At 30.3% G+C, this 7371-nt stretch overlaps 1 long non-coding RNA gene across 1 annotated transcript; it reads right to left on the bottom strand.

Moving 5' to 3' along the window:
* Positions 1-5353: 5353 nt before the first annotated feature.
* On the bottom strand, positions 5354-7069 carry LOC112597178. Its single transcript, XR_003114825.1, has 3 exons — positions 7016-7069; positions 5500-5650; positions 5354-5430 (listed from the first exon to the last, which is right to left on the bottom strand). It is a non-coding gene; the product is annotated as an uncharacterized LOC112597178 (long non-coding RNA).
* Between the last annotated feature and the right edge of the window lie 302 nt (positions 7070-7371).

Raw genomic sequence — 7371 nt, 5'->3', positions numbered from 1 at the left:
GAGCAAGTTTTAGTATATAGTTGTAATAATATATTATCAGCTACTTGTACTGTATTTTATTGTTTTATTTGACAAATACCGTTGGCTCTACGGCGTGTCAGAATATTAAATCGCCGAGTGATAAAATTCATAAAGCTCCGTGAGGTAACTAGCTAGATCTGCACCTAGCGCAGCAGCATGTCCGTATTTATCAACTATAGTGACGTTCAGTAAACTTCATTGGCGCTTCGATATACCGGATTATAAGTTCATAATATAAAATATGCGATTAACAGATTACTTAATACTAAAATATACTCATCATCATCGCAAAAGAAAAGTTTATTCAAAACACCATCCATTAATCGCCATATGAATTACACTAAAAGAAACTAAACTCAGGTATAAATATAATATAATTTTGATAAATTTATTAAAGTCAACCATCACAGAGTGTAACACTGCAGATACGTTTTTATCGAAACAGTTATAACGGTGAAGCAGACATAATATCATATAATATATTACCTATTGTATTAATATTGTGGGTTTTATACTTTTATATGGTTTATAAAGTTTATTTATGTTCATATTTTATGCACAATTCCACCCGTTCTCAACAAAGAATAAGTACAATATGTGAACAAAACATGAAAAAAATCGATTTTATATAATATTATGCTTTATGCATTTTTACAAGAAAAAATATTATTCGTTTCACCAGGATTTATCAAGGACGGGTAGTTGAGAAAACTCACGTTCTCTTTAATGTTTTATTTATCATACACATAAATACGGAGTTATCTATTTATTGTAACACTCACATTTTAAAAATATTAATTTTTTTGAAGTTATTTCTTTTGTATATTTTTAAGCCGTTACTGCAAAACAAAATTTTTATTATATTATTCGTTCTTATTTTTAATTGTGTTATTGTTTTGAATGAAAACCATCAACCAGTATTTAATTTGCAATTTATAATTTCATATTTCAAAGTTAAATATTATTCATAATATTCCATTGTATATAAATTCAATTTTGGACAAATGGTTTATGTGTTTTAACTTTATAAATAGGTATTTAAGGTATTGATGAACAGAGTGGATTGGTGAGATCTACGAAATACATCAAAAAATATATTAGTCCACTACTTAATTAAATCGCTCATTTAAACTTTAAATGTTTTAAATTTAACTTAACAGCTGCTTGTTAAAAATTTGATTACATATAATAGAGAAATACTTCAGACAGTTGTGTACTTAGGTATTATCAAATAAAATATGTTTATGTTGTAATTTTAATATAAATACTTAAAAAGTGTTTAAAATAATTTTATTTGTTGAAAAATATCTATTGACACAATATTGCTTAACATACAGTGTATTCGTCGTTTTAATTGTAGGTATGTGTTCATGGATGTAATATTTTGTAATTAAGAAAAAAAAAATAAAGGAATTGTGAGAAATTTTATTACAAGCGTTCAAATTGTATTACTACATTTTGTCGTGCTATTAAATAATATAAATAAATTATAATTGATTTATAAAAACAAAAATAATCCTATGACTGTACATATGAGGCGTAAGATAAGACTGATTACGTTTCATTTTATTTCTACCATTATACTAGAACAATTATAAATGTATTGAATTAATTGCATTCAATTGTCCATTACCGTGAATAATAATAAAATAATAAGTTTATTAACTACCTGAAATTAAAAAACGGAACAGATGTGGAAAGTAAACTTATCAAAAAAATTGTCCGAATTTAAAAATATTTTAATGCAGTTAGTTTGCGGTCTCTTAGAATCTGAGCTTGGTTACCGCCGTACTTCGTTTTTTCGAGTTTGCGTATATAAAATGTAACGAAACACCAGGGCCGGGTTATATATATATATATATATATATATGTATATATATATGTATATAGTTAATGTCTTACGCGACAGTACAATACCTAATGCATATTATCTATAATATAGATAATTGATATACCGAGACAAAGCAAACTTTTTTGTCGCTACAGATCGGAATGGCACCGACGACAGCGTAATATTTTTTGGGCTACAAAACGGCACTCGGTGAAAATCAATATCCGTTTTGTGAGGACACGAAATCGGGCAGATAGTCGCACGGCCGGCGACACGCTTTGGGACTGCGGCAAAATATTACATAAAGCTCCATGTGGATTTGCACCCAGCTCCGCATGTCTGCATCCACCAGCCATCGTGATGTTCGTCAAACTTCACTGGCGCTGCGGTATGCCACCTTATAGGTTCACAATATATTAATATATATTATAACATGTGACTAATAAATTACATAATATCGAAATATATGCGTCACCGTCGCGAGTGAAATACCCACTCGGAACGTCACTCGTTAAACACTGTAAAATACCATATAGCACAACTACGCGAGAATCAGTAAAATGTAGTTTGGTAAATTATCATTATACGCGTACTGCGGCCTATAATACATATACTGTGCGCGCTGTGCAGAGCGTCATTACGTTAGGTATGCGAGAGGTTAAATCGTCCTTGTGAACATCGATCACAGGATAACGCAGGTATGTTTTTTCTAAAGACGGCTACAATAATGCAGCCGTACAGGCATAATACTATAAACACTGTGGATTTTAAATTGGTAAGGTATTTAATATATATTGTACCTGCGATTCCGTTCGGGTTTATCAAAAAATTACAACGTGTGAACTAAAAAATAAGAAGAACCCGTTTTTAGATATGAAGAACAGCCTGCCGATTTGAGAATATGACAAAAAACAGAATAATTATATGTACCTACAACCTGTAGTGTTCAAGTCACAGTGTATCTCACACTCTCCGAGTCTAAAATATATTATCTAGGCACTTGAACAAGCCTTAAACTTTCAGAACCAATAACAACAATTCTAAAAAACCATCCACTTCTAATATTATTAAATTTATAAACACAGCCAATTTTTAATTTAAACTATAATAAATCAACTAAAAGCATCAATTTATTCGACGTATAAATTTATTTATTTCTATAAATTGTATTTTTTAATTATTAATAGAATACCGAATGAATCTTATTGGGTCTTTACTAAATAAAAAAAAAAATGAATATTTTTATCCAATAGTATGATGCGTTATTCATTTCAACAAAATAAAATATTATTTTTTCACTAGAATTTTTCGAGGGTGGAAGTTTAAAAAACGCACATTCTCTTCGAATGTGTTTAACATTTATGTGGTTTTGTATTATGCATGTAAAAAATTAAAGGCTCATGGCTTTTTAACTACAGCTTATAATATTATACTATAATTACAATAATAAATAACAACGATCATTTACCAAAACTTTTCTTTAAACATTTATAATATGTAAATATATAAATGTAGTCGCGTTTAGAACAGGCTTATTTTAACACTACAAAATATGTTATTTGTGCATTATAAAATATTTTTTTGTATCTTGGTCATTTTATTTGGTTTTTATACAATTTAAATGTGTAAAAAGTTAATACTTATATTTTTTAATATTCAGAACCTATTAAAAAACTTTTAACTTTTATCATCCAAAAATAAAATATTAAATGTAAAAAATTTATTTAATAGAAAAACATTATAATTTATTTAATTTAAATTTAATATTTTCAAAAAAAAAGTATATCAAAATATCATGATAGCTGTTTGATAATTGAATTGTGATTATATAAAACGGTTCTGCTGTATATAAAAATTAACAGTTTTTTGAAAATATTCACTTCCACATTTATCTCATAATTTATAAATAATAATAGCATTCAAAGTTTTAATTAAAATTCAAGTTATAAATTACTTAAAAAATAAGCATGAATTGCATTATTCTATAAATATGAGAAATAATATTATACATATTTCGATACAATAAATTGTTTAACATTTTTTGTTCATTATTTAAGTTTGATTTTTTTTATATATTATTAAAAAGTGATTAATGTATATTTTACGCAAAATAAAATTTATGACTGGTGTGATGTGATGTGATAGTAAAATTAATATTGCTTAAAGCTTAAAGCCTAAAGGCAAAGTTAAACAACGATTAATTAAAATTTAGATTATGAAAATAGCGTAATTACTACTAAATATGATAGCGAAAGTTATAAACTATTACGTTAAAAATATTATTTTGCATTATGAGTTGATACATTAGTATATGTATGTTAATGTTTTTTTCGTCTTTCAATCTAGTTTTACATTTGTTGAAATTGACCATAATAGATGATACGTAATATTTTGATCATATTAATGTACATTATTTTTAATTTAATATATAAATATATAATTTATATTACCTATACTCGAGTACTCGGCTGTGTAGTAAATTACGGAAACAGGAATGAATTCAATAAAATACAATTTAAGTATTAGCTGTTATTTTTTAAATTTTTATTTTAAGATTAGATTAGATACATTAATTATTTGTGTCGGTTTTTTTTCAGTATTAAAAAAATAGTTTAACGCCTCCACAGTCGTCATATTAATTTCTTAGAAACGTTATCTTTAATTGCAATCATAATAATTGCATTAGACGCAAAACTGTGATCGTATATATATATAGGTATATATAATACATAAATTCATACATATATATACATACATACGTTCATACATATATACATACATACATACATACATACATACATACATACATACATACATGCAACATTCTTACAGAGATCTTAACCTCGGACGACTGAACAGTTTTCCTCCAAGTAGACCTCCCGCATAAACATTCCACCCAGTAATATTAAATCATTAATATTGACTATTGCTCATATTCCGTTGGATTTAATAAATATTTTATTCCCAGGTCTAAAATCATAAGATTATTTTTAAGAAGTATCAGCTAGATAAAACTTTTTAATAATATAATGATGTGTATCATGAAAATAAATAACAATACTGTGTGCATATCTACACAAATCATCATTATATGTAAAAAAAGTAAAAAATAATGTAGTCCGTTCTTCGTAATCTTCGATTGGTATAAGCAGAAAAAGGAAAAATTGTTTAAACCTCGCAAACAACAAATTTTTTCACTTCTGTGATTATTGATTATCTCATTATATAAAAATATTATACTTAAAAATAATTACTTTCATGAAATTTATAATTGATTGAGGTACAAAACTTTTGAGGATTTCTATACGGTAAAAATAATTAATTGCGAACAGATTGGATACATATTTATCAAAAAAACATAAATAAAAATATTGCAATTTGCACTCTAACTACAATATGTTATAGTATGTACCTTTTAGGTTTTATTCTTGCACTCGTGATTGCATGGATCATTGATTCGGTTGATGAGGTGGCTGTCGCCCACTGGAAATCGCGTGGCCCCCTCAAACGCCTACCCGACGTTTAATAACATGATATTTACACCGTTTATGAGGATCGTTAACGCGCTTACGTATCACCTGAATAATATCATATTATAGTACCTAATATGTTGTACAGTCATTTTCAGCAACAATAAATCGATGTACCGGTCGGATCGGATCTTTGTACGGTGTTGAATCCAGTTTTGCACGCGGTTTGTTTGTTTGTACGCAAGATTCAGGCGTCCACTTTTGAATTACTAAATCTCTTTTTTTTTTTCAATAATATTATTCGTGTTCATACTCTCTTTTTTGATAACTAAAAATCATAATGTATAAAATGTGAATACTATAAGAATAATATAGACATTGTTACATTAAGTTACATTCATGACACGAGTCCACTATGGGATTGATGAACTTATACTCAGTGGTGGGTGCACCGTGAAAGTAAAAGCATAAGTAACGCATTAACGTAAAAATTTAGAAATGCGTGCATTTAGGATTACAAGAACTACAAGAAAAAAATGAATATTAGAGTAAATCACGATCGAAAGTCCTTACAAATCCGACGCATAACCACTTAACAGTTTTAATTACCTATTAGATGATTGTTTTATTATTGTAAACGGTTATAAAATGTTATCATAAATGACAAATAAATTGTAAAACCTTTTACTGACTTCTGGTCGTCGACTATAATAATGGACTCTTATAAAATTTTTGGAACGTCGATCGTAACAACACCTAGGTTCCATTATTTATACAGACACGTAGGTATAAGCAACTTATTATTACTTATTGTATAAGCTACGTAAGATACCTACATCTTATTCTTTTCCATCAACGTTATCGGAGTTTTTGTTACACAAAATTTCAGGCATGGTAGGTATATCATAAATCATAATTTATCTACTCACGGATTGATACCCTTGTCCCTTAATAAAGTAATAAATATGTGGTCGTATTATAATAATAATATGGTGTTATATTTTTAGACGAATATCGTTTTTCATCTTGTTGTTACTATTAATTAGTTTTGAACAGTTTGAGGTGTCTATTGTAATATATTATCGTAGGTACGTTGACGCGAGTACAAAATTATTACGTATTATGCTTTCAAAATTGTAATTTATCGTGTGCTGTAAATTTCAAAATCTCAAGTCACTAATTGGGGGGCGTGGGGGTCAAAACCTACCGCATAATAACATAATATTATAATGAGGCGTGTATAAAAACCTAATACAATATAATATTATTATATACTAGACTACCACCACCGGTTGGCAGGGGGTGATGGCATACAACCCACGTGTGTGGAACGCGTGTGTGCACATACGATCGTGGGGCTGTGCAGGCATCCACCGGCCGTAGCGGCGGCGGCGCGCATGTCCGGTCAGACGCAGACGACCTTGTAAGGTCGTGCGTGTACTCTCGCCGTGTGTGCGAGCAGCAGTGAGTGTGTGTGACCTTGATGGCGATCGCCGGACGTTTACCTCGCCGCCGCCGCGGTTGTCAAGACCGGTTGCATCGTCCTCCTATTATATTATATTATAAATAATAATATTGTGTTATCTTTCCGCTGGAACAAGGATCGTTGATCGAGCCGCCGACGGGCACCTGAGCGTTACGCGTGTAGAAAACTCGAGAAAACGTCGTCTGATAACAATTTTTTAATACGTACCCATACCGCGTGCGATCGGTTGACGTGTACACGACCGATCTATCAGCTGCTTTTATCGCCGACCGTCAACGGAAAATTTTCAGAATATTTTTACCGATGGGAAGTTCTGCCGCGGACACGTCGGCTGCGCGTAGACTCGCATCGTTCACCGTTACGTCGGACGACATTAACTGATGCACTCTGTACCACCTCCGTCCGACCCCTCCAACCGACGACAACACGGGATATGGCTCGTCGAGTGTCGTATGTGTAATGGTGTTTTTTTTCCTCTCCAACGCGGAAATCTCCGCTGTTTTCTCCGCGTGATTCGTGATGTGAGCGAGTATCGCGTTTTGTTTTGTTTTGTTGTTTCGTAC

This window comes from Melanaphis sacchari, unplaced genomic scaffold (assembly GCF_002803265.2).
Source record: "Melanaphis sacchari strain LSU unplaced genomic scaffold, SCAv2.0 Contig393_pilon_pilon, whole genome shotgun sequence".
Taxonomy (NCBI): Eukaryota; Metazoa; Arthropoda; class Insecta; order Hemiptera; family Aphididae; genus Melanaphis; species Melanaphis sacchari.
This window is presented reverse-complemented; position numbering and strand designations above follow the sequence as displayed.